This window comes from Peromyscus maniculatus, chromosome 9, assembly GCF_049852395.1.
Source record: "Peromyscus maniculatus bairdii isolate BWxNUB_F1_BW_parent chromosome 9, HU_Pman_BW_mat_3.1, whole genome shotgun sequence".
NCBI classification, from domain to species: domain Eukaryota; kingdom Metazoa; phylum Chordata; class Mammalia; order Rodentia; family Cricetidae; genus Peromyscus; species Peromyscus maniculatus.
This window is the reverse complement of record NC_134860.1, coordinates 120,064,423-120,083,601: the sequence shown is the minus strand read 5'-3', so window position 1 is coordinate 120,083,601 and position 19,179 is coordinate 120,064,423.

Genomic DNA, 19,179 nt, shown 5'->3' with positions numbered 1-19,179 from the left:
CAAAGGCCAACTCAGCAAACAGATCCCTTAGGTTTAGCAAGCTCTTTTCTGAGTCCCAATAACCAGTAGTCTTCCCATTTGGTTGTTCCCACCTCCTAAACAAAGACCATGGAGATGACCTATTGCTAAGCACTAAAAATGGGACAGTGATTGCCTAGAAGTTATTTTGTCTCTAGTTTCAGTGTGCTTGTCAATTAGGGTCAATCTCAGTCACTTCATGACTCAAGCTTAATTCTGGAGTCACTTGGTCCTGGCTGTCCCAGGCACATTCACAACAGGTAATCATTGACTGTAAGTCCTCCCATTTTTTTAATGCATAGCTTTAAAACACTTTTACATAGCTGGGCGGTGGTGGCGCACGCCTTTAATCCCAGCACTCGGGAGGCAGAGCCAGGCGGATCTCTGCGAGTTCGAGGCCAGCCTGGGCTACCAAGTGAGTTCCAGGAAAGGCGTAAAGCTACGCAGAGAAACCCTGTCTCGAAAAACCAAAAAAAAAACAAAAAAAAAAAAAAACACTTTTACATTTATTTGTGTGTGTGTGTGTGTGTGTGTGTGTGTACGTACATGTGCCACACAGTGTGCATGTGAAGGTCAGATGACCACTTCTGGGAGTCAGTTCTCTTTTCTCACTATGTAGGTTTCAGGGATCAAACTCAGTTCATCACGCTTGATAGCAATCACATTTACCCACTGAGTCATCTAGCCAGCCAAGTTATAGCCATTGACATGAAATGTATGCTATGCTCTTTCCATCTGGATAGTGTTGACTAACATGTTATGTGAGCTTTTATTACCATAGCAGATACATCTTGGTTACCATCTTAATCTAACAATTCGGATGGATACACGTTCTAGCCAAGGAAATTTCTGTCACATACCCATCCTGCCTACAACAAAATTCTAGGAAAACTGTAAAGGCTGATGCAACATCTCCCTCCTCCACCCAAGGCTAAGGATTGAGTCCAGGACCTTGTATATACTAGGCAAGCATTCTACCACTGAGAGTCCTCCCTGCCCACTAAGGCTGCTTTGATACTCCAAATGGACCACCTAAATTATTCCAGCAGTGTGATGTGAATTTCATATATATGTGTGTGCATATAATATATAAATACATAATATGAATTTAATATATATAAAATAGTAATTATAGGTCTGCTAGCAGGATGCGGCTTTCTGAGAAGCTACAACTCTAGAAGCAGCTCCGGTTTTCTATCTGTGGAGTCCTGTTCCCTCCCCAGGAGGACTGAGCCAGTCAGACCAGTTCTCAAATAATACAGAAAGGCATGAGCCTGCCATTCCAGCACTCCAGAGGCTGAGGCAGGAGAATCACCTGAGCGCAGGAGCTCCAGGCAAGACTGAGAATCATAGCAAGAACCAATCGGAGGAAAAGAAGGGAGAGAGGGGGAGGGAATTCTTTTAGAAATCCTGTAATTTCCTTGGCCTTAACTGTAGTCTTTTAATGACAAAAAGACAACTCCACAGCTAGTACTTGGATCTCAATGGGCATACCTATAGTTAAGCACTTGCTTCAGACTAAGTTGTTATGGATTGACTTGTGAGATAATGGGTATCAGAAAACTGTCCAAGAATGGAGTCATATGCAGGGAATTCTGAGTGCTTGTGAGAAAACTCCCTCCCCCACCCCCCCAAAAAAGACAAGAGTCTTGTGACCCCAGATTCTCCAAAAACACAGAACTGTTCTTGGAATGTGTTTTCATGCCCCGCCCCCAGGTGTAGTAGATAGAAGTGAGTTTACTTCAGATTACTCATTACAATTGGCTATTGTTATTTGTTTATATGCCCCTAAGGAAAAATGTTTCTGCCACACACAGCTTGTCCTTGCGAATGTACACTTTACTCGGGTGATTCTTCTTGATCCTCAGAGTATAAATTGTCTGATGCTCTGAATAAAGTTGGTTATTGCATGAGACTTAAGTCCACCTCAGTTTTAGGTTCCATTCTCCCAAGTTCACACCACCAAGTAGAGCAGTAAACACTTGGTTTTTTTTTTAATTCGGATAAAATGTAACATTGTAGCTACTTGTAACAGTATAGGTCATTGACAGTACCTTCACCCTCCCATGCCACCAGCACCATCTATCTCCAGCAGGTTTTCACCCGGCAAAAGAAGAAACGCTATCATTAAACTCTCACTCCACTTTCCCTTGCTCCAGAATCTGGCAACTGTCGTACTACTTTCTATATCTCTAATTGTGAATACTTTAGGCACCCAGTGGGAATGGGATGCTCAGTCGTCCTCACAGATGTTTAGCTTTGCTATTCACAATTTAAAATTCAGATGTTTAGCCGGGCGGTGGTGGCGCACGCCTTTAATCCCAGCACTCGGGAGGCAGAGCCAGGCGGATCTCTGTGAGTTCGAGGCCAGCCTGGGCTACCAAGTGAGTTCCAGGAAAGGCGCAAAGCTACACAGAGAAACCTGTCTCGAAAAACCAAAAAAAAAAAAAAAAAAAAATTCAGATGTTTAGCTTTGCTATTCACAATTTAAAATTCAGAGGATTCATCTTCTGAAAAGGACATGGGGAAAGTCTGTACTGGACCTCAGTGGGAAGGAACCTACAGACACTAGCTAATACCCAGCGCAGTGATTAAACTCAGAGAGCTGACCTTCCATCGCTGTTTCTTGCTTAAGGATGAAATCGGTCTATAACCAGCGGTTTTACCAGAAGCCTCAACCGCAGAATTCCTAGGAATCCCCCAGAAACTGACAAGCAGTTACAGAAGATAGCTCCCTATACAGGTGGTGTCTTTATTACTCACTGTTATATCTCTGTATCTGGGCCATATAGTACACACAAAAAAGTCTGCTGAACGAATTTATATATGTATGTTTGTAGAAACTGTGCTTAAACTGATAGTTCTGATTAAAGTTAAATTCTAGGGCTGGATAAATAACTCAGTTGTTAAGAACACATACTGCTCTTTCAGGGGACCTGAGTTTGACTCCAGCAACCACATGAGGCAGCAACTATATTCACATGTACATACCTACACACAGATACATACACATATACATAATTAAAAATAATAAAAATTGCTGTGGGATATCTTTCTGTGTGCTGTGAATATGTGTTACTCCCATTGGATAATAAATAAAGCTACCTTGGCCTATGGCAGGACAAGATGGAGCCGGGGAGGAAAATCCAAGAGAGACAGTGAGAGGAAAAAGGAGAATAGGGGGAGACGCCAACGGCCACCAAAGGAGCAGCAAGATGCCAGCAGATCGGTAATGCCACAGCCATGTGGCAACTTATAGATTAATAGAAATGGGTTAAGTTATAAGAGCTAGCTAGCAAGAAGCCTGCATAGGCCATACAGTTTGTAAATAATATTAAGCCTCTGAACGATTATTTTATAAGTGGTTGCAGGACCACAGGGCTGGGCAGGACCAGAGAAAACTTAGGGCTACAAAAAATAAATTCAAAATATTAAAATAGTTAAATTTTAGTGCTTTTTAATCTGTATGTGCGTGCATGTGTGCATGTGCACTCGAGAACACGTTCCCAGGGCCTCGCCCATGTTAGGCAGTTTCTTTACCAAGAGGTACAACCCCAGTTTCTTTGCCTTATCTTTATCTCACTCCTCTATTGTCTTATAAAATCATGATTCTCACTTGTTTTATCTTATATGTGCAAAGTAGTTCCAAAACTATAAGACTAAAAACATTACTAGTACAAACTTGTTGAATGCAGTTCAAAATACCTTATTTACCCTTTAAATATATGTCTTGGAAATGTTACAGTGTTCTATGTTTTAAATTAAGTTATTTAATTAAATCATTATATCCAACTCTTTCTATTTGTTTCTTTCATATTCAGTTATTTCTCATTGTGCCCACCTTTTCCTACTTGACTTTATGTTTGAATATGTAAATCACTTACATGATTGAAAAGCAAAAACTACACAAAACAGGTTACTCTAACTTCCCACCCCACCCCCATCTTCTATACCCATTCCCTTCCACAGGTAACTATTTCCAATAATTCAGTCTATTTTCACAAAATAAGCATATGTACATATACATAAAAATATGGATGTGTCCTACTGCCCTTAATTTGTGGATATTTGTATTTTTCTTTCCTTTTAAAAACTATTTTAGTCAGCAGTGGTGGCACACACCTTTAATCCCAGCACTCACTTGGGAGGCAGTGCTGGGATTAAAGGCATGCACCACCGCCACCGCCACCACCACCACCACCACCACCACCACCACCACCTGGTCAAATTGTATTTATTTATTGGGGTTATTGTTATTTGTTTTTCCACTGAGGCTTTTCATTTAAACATGTGTTTTACATCTTCAGAAAAAGAATCCCAGAATTTTCCCATCTGTGCATTTGAGTCTAGATTCTTCATGAACCTTCAGCTAAGATATTCTGCCATTTTCTAGATCTTTGAGCCGCACATCAAGTCTGAGGCTGATCACTCCACACTTGATCAACCTGCCTGTGAGGCTCACAGTTCTTCCTAGCTCCCTGATCATCAATGATTTCAAATTCGCCAATGTAACCACACTTCATCATCACAGTTATAAGCCACGAGGTGACCTCGGAATGTAATCCAATGGGAACCTAGCATTTGCCTCTCTTCTCAGCACTGTTGATGCTCTTGAGAGCATCAGCCAGGACATTTGTGTGCACCTTAGCGATAGTGTGGAAAGATGGATAAAGACAGAGTCTCATGGTAGCCTCAAACTCAGTACAATAACTATGGACGACCTTGAACTCCTGATCCTCCTACTTCCATCTCTTGAATTCTAAGATAACAGACGTGTGCTATACTCACCCTTAAGTTTTAATTTTTGAGAGAGGGTCTCAGTGTGCAGCCCAGGGTGGCCTGAAATTTACTTTGAAATTCAGAATGGCCTCTAACTCAGAGATCCTCCTGACTCTGCCCAGTAAGTACTAGGATTATAAGCAAAAGCCACATTACTAGTTCCCAGAATAGCTTTGATTTACATTTCCTGATGCTAAAGATGTTGGCTGTTTTTCATGGGTGCCTTGGCCAATGGTACTTCTTCAGTAAAGAATGGTTCGGTTCATCCCCACATGTGCTGATTTGGTTATTTGTTCCTTTTGTTTGATTTACCTTTTTTGGTTCTTCATTTATTCTGGATATTTGTTTAAAAGCCATTCTTCTTGTAAATAATTTCACAACACGGAGCACTGTGTATATCATATTTTATATTAATGGATGGTGTTTTCAGCCAGATTTCTCAAAGAATTGCTGAACCAAAATGCATATGCATGCTCAGTTGTTACCAGTTTTTCTTCCAGAGGCATTTTGACATCTTACGGTCCACCAGCTGTATAAGAACACCTGCCTCTTCCCAGGTTTACCAAAAGAGGACATGGACTTCGCCCTGTTGAGAGCAGTGAAGGGACTGCCCTCTTCTAGAGCTAACAAGTTTACATTTTTATGAGGACTGGCAGAAGACACTAGACTCAGGAGATTCTATCATTTAGAGCCTCAGGGAGCCTGAGCATCTCCCTTTCCATCCTCCAGAGTCCTGGGAAAAGAAGGAACAGTGCAGCGGTGCTAGGTCTTGGTGGGCTTGTATCACAGTGGTGGACTGCCAGGATTAATAAGAGGCTGACAACAGAGATGCTCAAACTGTCCTAGAAGAAAATGTTTTCTTGGGGCTGGAGAGATGGCTCAGAGGTTAGGAGTATTGACTGTGCTTCCACAGGACCCAGGTTTAATTCTAGCACCCACATGGCAGTTCACAACTGTCTGTAATAACAGTTCCAGGGGATCTAACACCCTCATATAGACACACATGCAGGCAAAACACCCAAGTACATTAAATAGAGAAATTAAGAAAAAAAAATGTTTTCTTTATTATCTTGATCAGAGAACATATATACTCTGTCCTACCTGGCTGTTTCCTAGACAAACATCCTGGAAAAGAGTTCAGATAAAAAGCTTTCACGAGATGTAGAAAAACACCGCGAAGGAACACTTTCAACAGTATTATTCTGATAGGTCAAGAAGAGTGTTTTAATACATTCAAAGTTATTTTACCCCACGTTTCTTCTGTATGTGTGTGCAAAATATTTTCCTAGGCCTTTGGTTTGTTTGCTTTGTTTGCCTTTCATTCTTCGTAAATGTCTTCTAACACTCCAGATAACGCCTGGTCTCTCTCCCTCCCTTCTCCCTTCCCTCCCTCTCTCCCTTTCTCTCCTTTTCTCTGACACAAAGTTTCACGTAGCCCAGGCTAGCCTCACTGAACTTCTGACCCTCCTGCCTCTACCTCCCCGGTGTGTAACCACATCCAGTTATAGATATTAAAGTCAGCTCCATACACAGTAGCACACAATCTACCAACTGAGCTCAATCTCCAGTCTCATCTTTTTATTTTAATCAACTTTATTAAGATACAGTTCACACACCATAAAGTTCAGTTTTCAACTACACAGATCAGCAGTTGTTAAAGTCAGCTATATACATACACATAACTACAAACATACATAGGCAGCTATAGACTTACAGGCATATTTGACTTACCAATATGGATTTTAAAACTTGAGTTATAATTAGTAAGGCTTCCCTTACATTCAGATTATAAAGAAACTCCTTTACTTCTCTTTTCAAAATTTAAATTTTTCTTGTTATTCTCAGGTCACCAGACTTGCACAGCACATGCCTGTTAGACATTCTTCCTGCCCTCATTTTATTCTTGAATTTTTGTTTGTTTGTTTTTCCAGACAGGGTTTCTCAGTGTAGCCTTAGCTGTCCTGGAACTTACTCTGTAGACCAGGCTGGCCTTGAACTCACAGAGATCCACCTGCCTCTGCCTCCCAAATGCTGGGATTAAAGGAGTGTGCCACCACACCTGACTGAACTTTTATTTTTAAACATTGCAATAACCCCATCTTAGTTTGGGTTTCCATTGCTGTAAAAAGACACCATAAAAATCACAACTCTTATAAAGAAAACACCTAAGTGGGGTGGCTCACTTGCAGTCTCAGAGGTTCAGGACATTCTCATCATGGTGGGGAGCATGGCGCACAGGCAGACGTGGTGCTTGAGAAATAGCTGAGAGGGCTACATCTTGCAGGCAACAGGAAGCCAACTAAAAGTCACACGGAGGGAAGATTGACCAAAAGAGACCTCAAAGCCCCCCCTCACAGGGACACACTTCCTCCAGCCAGGCCACACCTCCTAACAGTGCTACTCGCTTTGGGGCATTTTCTTTCAAACCACCACACCCCTATCTGGGGTATAGCCATACATTTTTTAAATGAATCTATTTTTTGCATTTATTTATTGTGTGTGCATGTGTGGTTGTGTGTGTGTGTAGCTGGAGAGTTTTCCTGCCTTGCCCACAGTCAGGACAAATCTTTGTCACCCACCAGTCCCACATCCGCTCAGACCCAACCAAGTAAACACAGAGACTTATATTGTTTATTGTTTACAAACTGTATGGCCATGGCAGGCTTCTTGCTAACTGTTCTTATATCTTAAATTAATCCATTTCCATAAATCTATACCTTGCCATGTGGCTTGTGGCTTACCAGCATCTTCACATGCTTCTTGTCATGGCAGCGGCTGGCAGTGTCTCCTCCCATCTTCCTATTCTTTCTTTTCTCCTCTCTGTTAGACCCGCCTATACTTCCTGCCTGGCCACTGGCCAATCAGTGTTTTATTTATGACCAATCAGAGCAATTTGACATACAGACCATCCCACAGCATGTGTGTGTAAGAGTGTGCGTGTGTTTGTGTGTATATAAGGGTGTGTGTGTATGTGTGTATGTCTACATGTGCAATAGCACACTGTGTAGAGACTAGAGGACAACTCCTAGGAGTCCATTCTCTCCTCCATGTGAGTTCCAGGGACTGAATTCAGGCAGTATGACTTGGTGTAAAGTGTCTTTAACCACTGAGCCACCTCATTAGTACTAAGTATATGTTTTAAATGAATTTCCAGTTGTCAAATGTGTTCTTTTATAAAAGTTAATCTGGATAGGTGCATATTCAATGGTAAAGTACTTGCCTAGCATGCACAAGACCTCAATCCCACCCCAACCACTGAAAATACACACACACACACACACACACACACACACACACACAATAGATAGATAGATAGATAGATAGATAGATAGATAGATAGATAGATAGATGATAGATAATTATAGACACAATATACATACATATTAATCTAAGCAGGTATGGTGTCACACAGCACTTGTGAGACTTAAGAAAGAGAATCCTCAGTTTGAGGCTAGCCTGAGCCCATTAACTCTATAAGCGAGGCTTATAGAATTCAATACCTTTTAGAGCCCAAAATTCCAAAATCTTTCCTTTAAAAAGAAAAAGGCCTTGTGTGAGTCCACAGCCCTACTACAACCCAGAGTCCTGTTCATGGTCTGTGCGGTTGCCAGAAACCATGTGGAAGTCCAAGATCCATGCTCCCACAGACCGTGAAGAGCAAATAAACTACTTGGTAGTGACATCAATGACTGCAGATACACAGTTGAGAAAGAGGAACATGGAAGACTTCCATGACAACCCCTACCCACACCCCAGCCCTCCCGTAACCCCACAAAAAGTAACAGCCTAAACAGGAAGCCCTCTAAGATAACCCCTAGAAACTGTGATAGGACTCTGATGAGTGGCTCTCCACAACAGGGGCTCCAAACAGGGGCACTGGAGGAGAAGGACTCAGTTCTATTTAAGAGAAGGCCACTGAGAGTTTGACCATGCTCCAGTGAGTGTACAGATAACACAAATTGGACTTTTTTTTTTTTTTTTTTTTTTTTTTTTTTTTTTTTTTTTTTTTTTTTTGCTGGGGGGAGGTCGCAGGGCACAGGGCAGGGTAGACAGGGAATGTCTGGAAGGAAATGTGATAGGGGTGTATGATGTGAAATCCCCAAAGGATAAACAAAAATATTATGGTGGAAAAAAATTTTTGATATATTTATTTTTATTTAGGGGGGTGTGTGTGTCCCACATGTATACAGGTGTGTGTATGCATGTGTGTCATATGTATACAAGCGCTTCTTGAAAACCAGGTGTCAGATGCCCCAAAGCAAACGCCTAATATGGGTGCTGGGAATTGAACTCAGGTCCTCTGGAAAAGCAGTAAGTGTTCTTAACCACTGAGCCATCTAACTAGCCCTCCAAAATCTTTCATATTCTTCCCACAAAACAAAAGCCTAAAAGCCAGTTTAGCACAATTAACAATCACATTCCTGGTACCAATTTCTGTCCATTTTTCTTTCCTGTTATTATGATAAAATACCCTGACAAAAACAAATTAGGGGTAAAGGAATTTATTGTAGCTCATAATTCCAAGTTACAGTCCATCACTATGGGAAAGTCAAGACATGGTCAAGGGAGAAAGCAAATGCATGCATAGTGCTCAGCTCACGTCTCCATTCTTACACAGTCCAGAACCTAAACGCAGGGAATGGAGCTGCCTACAGCAGCTAAGTCTTCCCACATCCACGAACACAGTCAGGGCAATCTCCCGTGGACATTCACACAGGCCAGTCTGATGTAGACAATCATTCCCTTATTAAGGTTCCCTTCCCAGGTGTTTCTAGATTGTGCCAAGCTGACAAGTAAAACTTACTTTACCTGCTTTTGTGGTTTTTTAAGGACTGTTCAAGGCTTTATGCATAAGCCTTCAAAGTACAGTGATCTCGTCTTCTGTGTGAGTAGGTCAAATGAGTATGGTCAGCTCTACTAGCATACCTTCTCTTTGGGGAAAGGTGAAGATGGATGGCAATGAGGACTGAGAGCTAAAGAGAAAAGCCAGCTCTTTCTATGTTCCACGTCCCTGTTCTATTCGGGGCTCCTGCATGTGTGACTACTGATATCTGTGTGGTGCTCACTGGAACCCTGCTTCAGCAAGCTGGATAGTTTTTATATGTATGCATGTATGTATATGTGTAGTGTTTGTATGAATGTGGGCAAACATGTAGAAGTCAGAGGACAACTTGCAGGACTGATTATTTTCTTGTACCATGTGGGTCTCAAGAGTAGAATTCGGGCTATCGGACTTGGCAGCAAGTGCCCTTCCTTACCCAATGAGGCTCCTCACCGGCCCAGTAAATTAATTTTGCCCAGAATAACATAGAGTAGGAAATAATTAAAAGATGACATTGAGATTGCATTATTGTCTCTTTGACTATGTCCAGAGATTTGCAAAAGGCACACCTCTGCCCATAGGAAAAATAGCCAAGAAAGGTCTTACAAAGTCACAGCAGGACTTCCCTGACATCATGTGGTATGAAAACCTTCTACTGTGACAGACAGCTGTCTGTTGGGTCAATGCAGGCTTGGAATAGAGAGCAAAAGGAAAAACAGGGGAGAGAAATGACTTGCCTCTCTCCTCAGATCCTTCCAGTTCCTCTTGACCTCAGAACCAAGATTTACTCCTGTAAAGCCAGAGCCAGGCTTGGGCTGGTATTGTTCACTAACCACCTGTCTATCAGCATAAGCATTTCAGTCTCCTCTGGGACACCTGAGTTATGCATAGATTGGCTAAAATCAAAGAACTTTTCTTCTGAGTCTTCCCTCCTCAGTTACTAAAGACCAACCTGGGTCTCATGTCTGCTAGGCAAGCACTGCATCACTGAGCTATTTCCTCAGCCCTTGACTCATTGACATTTTTTTTCCTCTTAAAATACATCAAAATACTCGTGTCATAGAGGACTACATAGCTATGAAAAGAAGTGAGGGCTGGGCGCGGGTCCCGTGTCGCTCCCGTCTTTTCCTTTTTCCCGCCCCGACCCTCCGTCTAGCCGGGCGTTGGTGGCACATGCCTTTAATCCCAGCACTTGGGAGGCAGAGTCAGGCGGATCTCTGTGAGTTCGAGGCCAGCCTGGGCTACCAAGTGAGCTCCAGGAAAGGCGCAAAGCTACACAGAGAAACCCTGTCTCGAAAAACCAAAAAAAAAAAAAAAAAAAGAAGTGAGGAAAATGTCTATATACACAACTGCAGAATGATTTCCAGGATACATTACTGAGAGAAAACAACCATGGTATAGAAAAATTTGTACAGTTTGCTACTATTTATCCATAAAAGGAGGGATAGATTTGTACATAGAAAGGATATACAACAAATAACCAATGGATGGGCTGGGGAGATGGCTCAGTAAACAAAGCCCTTGCTACATGATTGTGAAGATCGAAACTGGGCTCCCCAGAATCCATGTAAATGTAAGTATCAGGTGAGCACACCCCACCTGTAAACCCAGCATATGGGAGACAAAGACATGGGATTCCCTGAGCAAGCTGGCTAGCTGGACTAGCCAGATTATCAAACTCTGAGTTCAGCAAGAAACCTCAGTATATAAAGCAGAGAATGATCGAGGAAAGCACCTGATATTACCATACAGCCTCCACATGTACACACACATATGTACATGTGTATCAAATATGCACACATACAATATACAAACACACATGCAAAAAAATCCAACAACACACACAAAAAAAAAACAATTAACAATGAAAGAGTCTAAAGTCCTTGCCTATGCTCTGTCTGCCAGCCAGTGTACTCACACTCAGAAAGCTGGTGAATCCAATGCATTGTGGGTGGCATCTGGACCCTTTTTGGCAGCTATGATTGCCTTTCAGTTTCTGAGTACCGTGAAGATTACACACAGGACTCCAGATGCATTTTGTCTTGAGAATGTCAGTGTATCTGCCAACTGCTGCTTGGGATTTCACCAGTTGGCGGTGGTTGACCAGCTGTCTGGAGCATAGCCAATCTAAGTAAACAAACATCCTTCTCTGTAGCTCTGTCCACAGTGGTGAAACTTTACAACCACAAGATGTAAAACAACTTGAATCTGATGGCAAATCCAAATGAGATGGTGCCATTACCATCTCATGACAAAAGAGGAACAACTGTATGTTGGGTGTTTGCATATATTTATTTTATATTGGGAACTATCAATAAGAAAGTATCCCTGGGCACAGATACCCACAAAGCCAAACCTTTGTGAAGGGCCATGACAGAAGACAGATACTGCCGCCTGTGTGCATAGAAGCTAAAGATCTTGCTAACATGAAGTTAGGACCTCCATCTTTCAAAGCGAAGCCTCTCCTATGGAGACACTATGACCTATCAGATTTAAAGCCACATGGTCAAGTTGCATCTGGGGAAATAATCACATGCCATCAGTATGGAGATGAACCTCTGCTGCCCTCTCTACAGGTGGGACAAAGTTTTGAGACAGAAACTGTGAGGAGCAACCTATGGATTCCCTTTGAGGTCAGACAACAGGGAAGACTAGGAGCTTTTCCAAAATGGCTTGGATCCCACCTTGGCTGTTGCCACTCGGTAAATACAGCTGAAAGGAGATCAAGGGAATACTCCTTTTGCAGTGGGCACAGAACTCTGTCCCACTCAACCACACTGGGAACAAACACTGTAAAGTCTTCCACCTCTGGGGAAGGCATGCAGATTCGTGATGTCATATTTTCCTTGGAAACATGACATTGCAATGGGTCACACTTCCACAATTAGGTATTTAATTCCCAAGAACATAGGGGAAGAACACACTGTGGAGTGACTGGGGAAAGTGCTGCTGAACTTACGTAGAATGACATACATCTTCACAAGATATTTTGCGCTGGGAAAGCCAAGAGGGACAATGAGAGTACTTTGAGGCAATTCTATGTGTCTGATGCTCTCTGTGCTATTCCCACGTCCTTGACTGGAAAGTCCCATTCCTGGATCAGTTTTATTTCTATTGTCTTTGCCACCAAATATAGCAATCCCCCAAATGGGACAGAAAACCATCTCCAGACAAAAGATGTGTAAGGATGCTAGTTTGATACGTAGAGATGCTCTGGCCACTGAAAGAAGCCTTCAGTGATAGGGTAACTCCAGCAAGGAATTTCCTAGTTAGGATTTTATAGGAATTGATAGTCAAATCAGCAAAAAAATTGCAATTTGCTTCTTCCAGAACCAGACAAGGTTACTTTTGGCCTCACACCTTAGGTTGCCACCACCAGGTAGGCTAAATGTTGGCTGCTGACATGGGTCAATGTCACTGATCTCTCTGACACATGAAAAGTCAGGGCCAAAGTTTACACACACTCAAAGCTATGGAGTAAAAGTGTTTCTTCTTCCTGTGAAGGGACCAGGAATTGGTGGTGTTAGCAATGAGGTGCTACCACCAGGCTTATTTAGGTGAAAAGATAAAACTTTTAAATCTAAGGAGGAACGCTACTCATGATAGTGTACACCTGTAACCTCAGCATTTGAGAAAGGGACAGAAAGATCAAAAGTTCAAGACCTTCCTGGGGTATACAGTAAGTTTCAAGCCAGCTTCAGCAACACACACGGAGACGGTAGTATGGTGATACTTTGTGCTGAAATGTGATGTTTTATTTGTATGTTAATAAATAAAGTTTGCCTGGAGATTAGAGGTCATAGTGAGCCATAAACAGAAGTCAGGCAGTAGTAGCACATGCCCTTAATCCGATCACATGACAGGCAGAGTCTCCGTGTGGTCAAGGACACAGCCAAGTATGGTGTCACGAGCCTTTAATCCCAGTACCAACCATAAAGGCCTGGAGGTCTGTATAGACAGGCAGTGATGAGGAAGTCATGTGGGCTTAGAGCCAATGAGAAGGCAGAACAGGAAGGCAATAAAAGCACAGGTCAGACAGAGAGAAACTCTCTCTGTGAAGCTACTTCATGGTGGTAAGCTAATGCTAGTCCTGGCTATTCGCTCTGATCTCTTCAGCTATTACCTCTGTATTTGGCTCTGTGTTTCTTATTTAATAAGACTGTTTCGAAATTCGTCTACACTGTAGCCTGCAAGAAAGGAAGGAAGGAGGAGAAATTCATAAAATTAAGAGTAAATGTTTTTTGAAATGAGATCTTCTTCTGCATTGGCCATAGGCTACAGGCACACACAAAACTGTGACCTGGATTTTTTTTTGGAGACAGGGTTTCTCTGTGTAGTTTTGCGCCTTTCCTGGAACTCACTCTGTAGCCCAGGCTGGCCTCAAACTCACAGAGATCCACCTGCCCCTGCCTCCCGAGTGCTGGGATTAAAGGTGTGCGCCACCACGGCCCAGCTGACCTGGATATTTTAAATAATTCCAACAGTGTGAACTTTAGTGATCACTATGTATCAGAAGCAAACCGATGTAGCCAGTTTTCCTGTGTCCAGCCTGGCCCTGCAGTCAGGACAAATCTCTCTCACCTGCCGGTCCCACAGCAGCTCAGACCCAAATAAACATACAAAGGCTTATATTATTTACAAATGATATGGCCTAATGGCTCAGGCTTTTCACTAGCTAGCTCTTACATCTTAAATCAACCCATTTCTATAAATCTATACTTTGCCGTGTGTCTTGTGGCTTACCAGTACTTTACATCTTGCTTCTCCTGGCGGCAGCTGGCAGTGTCTCCTCCCCTTTACCTTTCTCCTTCCTCCTCTCTAGTTAGAATGTCCTGCCTAACCCTATTCTGCCTCACCATTGGCCAAACAGCTTTATTTATCAACCAATCAGAGCAACACATATTCACAGCATACAGAATGACATCACCCATCAAACCAAAACAAATTAAATAACTAAGAAAACTTAATAACCACCTAATTACTAAATCCATTGGCTTTGTCTCAGAGGGCACTCAGCATGACACAACTTATTCTGGGTATTCTAACACTGATGATGACTCACCCTTAAAGTTCTCTTTCTAAGTATCAGCCTCTCTCAGTGTTTCTCTGTGTGTGTGTGTGTGTGTGTGTGTGTGCGCGCGCGCGTATGTGTGATGTGGGGGAGGGTGGGGAGGGGCATCTTGCTACGTAGCCCAGGCTTTCTTCATAATCAATCCTGCTTCAGCCTCCAAGTACTAGGATAGATAGGTAGAATCATTATTTTGTTTTTAGTATTTAGTACTACTTTTTTTAAATATATATTTGTAGTTTTTGTATATGTGTGATACCGGAAATAAAACCCATGGCCTTGTGCATACTAAATGAATGTCTTACCACTGAGCTATAACTCGAGCTCACAGTTTGGTTTTGGTTTTGGTTTTTATTTTGTTTTGTTTTTGAGCCAGAGTGTCCCTATGTTATGTAGTCTTGAATGGCCTGGAACTTACTATATAAGCCAGGATGGCCTCAAACTCATAGAGATCTGCCTCTCTCTCTTTCCTAGGTGCTGGGATTAAAGATATATGCCACCATGCCCAGCCACAGTCTCACTCTTAATTTACTCTTTTTAATCTACTGCCCACCTGCACCAGTAAGACTATATATAATATATATATATACCTCTCTAGTTTCTATCAGACAGTCACATTAATATGTGGTTACAGTAAAATAAGATGAATGAGTTTTTCTATTAAGATCTAGTTAGGGGAGAAGAAAAGGAGTCTCATTCAGATGAATTCAATAAAATAGTGCAGCTCAGTAGTAGAGTGCTTGCCTGGCATGTGAGGCTCTGGGTAAGTGTCTCAGGACTGCAACAGTCAATAACTAAATGGCTTCCTTACTACATTATTGTGCAGTTCTATTGCCAACTCCTCAAAGTCTAATTTATGACCATATATTCTATGTGATGTCCTCTTTGCTCTCTCTGACCAGAATGATGTAGTCTTCATTCTTCATTTTGATAAGGCAAGCGTGCCCTTACGGCATGTACTATACTATGATAATACGTGTCTGGCTATGTGTTTCTACTGCTGGACATGAGCTTTTTGAAAGCAGAGAATCTGGGAATTGTTCTAACTAGGGGGGAGAAAAAGAAAAGACAGACAAAGAGAGTGTGGAAAGAACTTAGTTGAAACCAAAGGCAAAGTCAAGAAATGTACTTCCCCAAGAAGGAGATACAAGGTAGCAGATGCAAGCAAAAACACAAACAGAAACGATACCAACTTAAAAGTCTGCAGAGTCATGAAACTCAAGGATTCTAAGACTGAGATTGGAAATTACTGATCCACTGATATAGGCTGTACTGATAGAGCAAAATACACATTTACTGGTCAGCATAAGGCTACTTTTACAGACTTTAATAAACCACAGGATAGGACCAGCAAGCTGGCTCGGTAGGTGATGGCATTTGTTGCCAAGCCTGACACTGCAATCCCTGGAACCCATGTGGCAGAAGGAAAAAATGACTTCTACAAATTGTCCTCTGACTCAAACACTTTTGTAGCTGAAGTTTTCCTGTGTCCTGCCCAGTCTGTAGCCACTCAGACCCAAGTTAACACACAAAGGCTTATATTAATTAAAACTGCTCAGCCATTAGCTCAGGCTTACTACTGACTAGGTCTTGCACCTAAACTCAGCCCATTTCTGTTAATCTATATGTCGCCACATGTTCCATGACTTTACCTGTGTGCCATTACATGCTGCATCCTGAACGATGGGCTGGCATCTCCTCACTCAGCCTTTCTCTTCCCAGAATTCTCCTTGTCCGCTTATCCCGCCTATACTTCCTGCCTGGCTACTGGCCAATCAGCGTTTTATTAAACCAGTGTACAAAAGCATTATCCTACAGCACACTTTCTATGAACACACACAAAGTAAATGAAATAAAATAATATTTTAACTATATTGTTGACAGTACTATAAAGAAAGCTGGGGCTCAATGGAGACTGAGTATATAGCTTAGTAGTAGAGCACTCACAAGGCCCCAGGTTCAATCCTCAGCACTGACTGAGGTTAAGACTGACTGTCAAATTGACAGGACCTAGAATCACTTAGAAGACAACCCTCTAGCATGTCTGTGAGGGAGTTTCTAGTCTTAACTGACCTACCCTAGGAATAAAAAGGAGAAGGGAAGCTGAATAGCAGTACTCGTCTCTTGCTTCCTGAGTGCAGATGCAGTGTGACTAACCACCTCACACTCCTGCTGCCACTGGATCCCTTTTAACCAAAGAAGACCTCTCCACTTTTGATCTGCTCCTCATCAGGTATTTTGGTTACAGCCTCAAGGAAGATAACAATACACCAACCATATATCTGATAAGGAGCTAATGTTCAGAACATATTTTTTTTAAATGTTTACAACTCAAAAGACATATAGGCAAAAAAATCTAAGTAGACATTTCACCAAAAATGATATACAAATGTACAGAATGTGCATGAAAAGATGCTCTACAGCTTTGCTCGTTATTAACTCAAATCAGTTACGGGTTGCACTACTGTAGTTTGGTTCAATCCCAAACAAACAAACAAACAAACAAACAAAAACATTACTGCAAGTCAGGCAGTGGTGGCGCACACCTTTAATCCCAGCACTTTGGAGGCAAAGGCAGGTAGATCTCTGTAAGTTCAAGGCCAGCCTGGTCTACAACTGAGTTCTAGGACAGCCAGGGTTACACAAAGAAACCCTATCTGGAAAAATAAACAACAGCAAAAAACAAAAAAAACAAAACAGTACTTCATATTCATTAGGATGGAGATGATCAGAATAATAAAATTAGTAGAGCATTTTTCTGAACAGAAAAGCATTTAACTACTTGGGCTGGGCATGGTGGCACATGCCTTTAATATTAGCACTGTCAACCTGAGTTCAATCAGTAGAGCTCGCATGATGAAAGGAAATGGCAGACTCCTAAGAGTTGTTCTCTGCCTCACACACACATACAATAAGTCAATTCGAGGTTAGCCCTTGTCCTCTGTGATTATGATGGGACCTACAATGGGTCAATCCTTTCAATGCCATAGGGGAGCAAGATTCTGTCCCCTTGAGGGGTTAGCCTCCTCCACTAATCTTCCTTTCTCATTTTCTCCTGTTAGGATATAGAAAGGGCAGGTCTTAAACTGGCCCAGCCCTTCTGGGCTTGCAGATACTGAGCATGACTCTTCTGGAGTCCTGAAGAGGTTCTTGGCATATGTCTACTGAGCTCACAGTTCAATCCTCACCTGCAGTTCCTTGGCCTGAAAGAATCACTCTTCTGGTTGCCTATTCAGTCTCCCACCACCAGGAATCTGCAGTTCTCTGCTAGCCTCGCCTCTCCTAGGCTGGCTCACCCTGTTCTGGCCACCAACAGCTCTCCTTCACATTGGGTTTCTGAAAAACACTCATTGCCTGACAAACTGAAAAAGGCAGCTATTTCCTATCAACCAAGAACCAAGAGCCAAGAGGCTCTTCCAGCCTCTACACAGAGAATCAAGCTCATCTCTTCTCTTCAGATTTCTTGAAAGGGACTCAGGCATCAGTAAGTTGTGACCATGTGGTCACAGCTGAAGTCTCTCTTTTGGTTTGAGATGACAGGAAAAATCACATTCAGATTTCACTAGAGTAGAGCAGGTTCCAACCTCACACCAACTATCTCCACAAAGTCTTGCAAAGGGTTGGGGAGATGGCTTAGTGGGTAAACACACTTACTACACAATGTGAAGACCTCCCCAGCACTGATGTAAAAAGGTGAACACAGTATTGTACACACCTGTCACCCCAGCACAGTGGGCTGTGGAGACAGGAGGGCTTCTGGGACTTGCTGGCTGCCAGTCTAGCTCCTGGTTCAGTGAGAGACCCCATCCCAATGGAATAAGGTGGAGACAGTGATAGAGTAGGACACCAGAAGTCGTCGTCGTCGTCGTCATCGTCGTCCTCCTCTCCTCCTCCTCCTCCTCCTCCTCTCTCTCTCTCTCTCTCTCTCTCTCTCTCTATCTCTCTCTCTCTCTCTCTCTCACACACACACACACACACACACACACACACACACACACACACAGAGAAAGAGAGAGAGGGAGGGAGGGAGGGGGGAGGGAGGAAGAAAAACAGAACAAGTAAGAACATCTGCGCCCAATGGCCGGTAGGAGGATCCCGAGTTTGAGGCCGGCCTAGAAGGCTTGGGAAGCTTTGGCCCGGACTGAGCCACAAACAGTGGTGGGACCATGGAAGCAGTGGCTGCTGCTTCACATTGCTGGCTGTTTCTCATTGTGTTGGTGGCCACGGTGAATCTGCTACCTGGGACAAAGAGTTTACTGCTGCTTGTTCAGAGAATTGCCAGGACCATTGTGTTACAAGAAAGCATCGGCAAAGGTCAGTTCAGAAAAGTTTGGCAAGACAAATGGTGGGGAGAAATTGCTGTGAAGATTTTCTCTTCTAGGGAAGAACATTCATGGTTCCCAGAGACAGACATTTATCAGACTGTGATTGCTCCAAACCACAGAGGAGGCCCCCCCAAAAAAGTCTGCAGGGAACCATGACCACGCCTAAC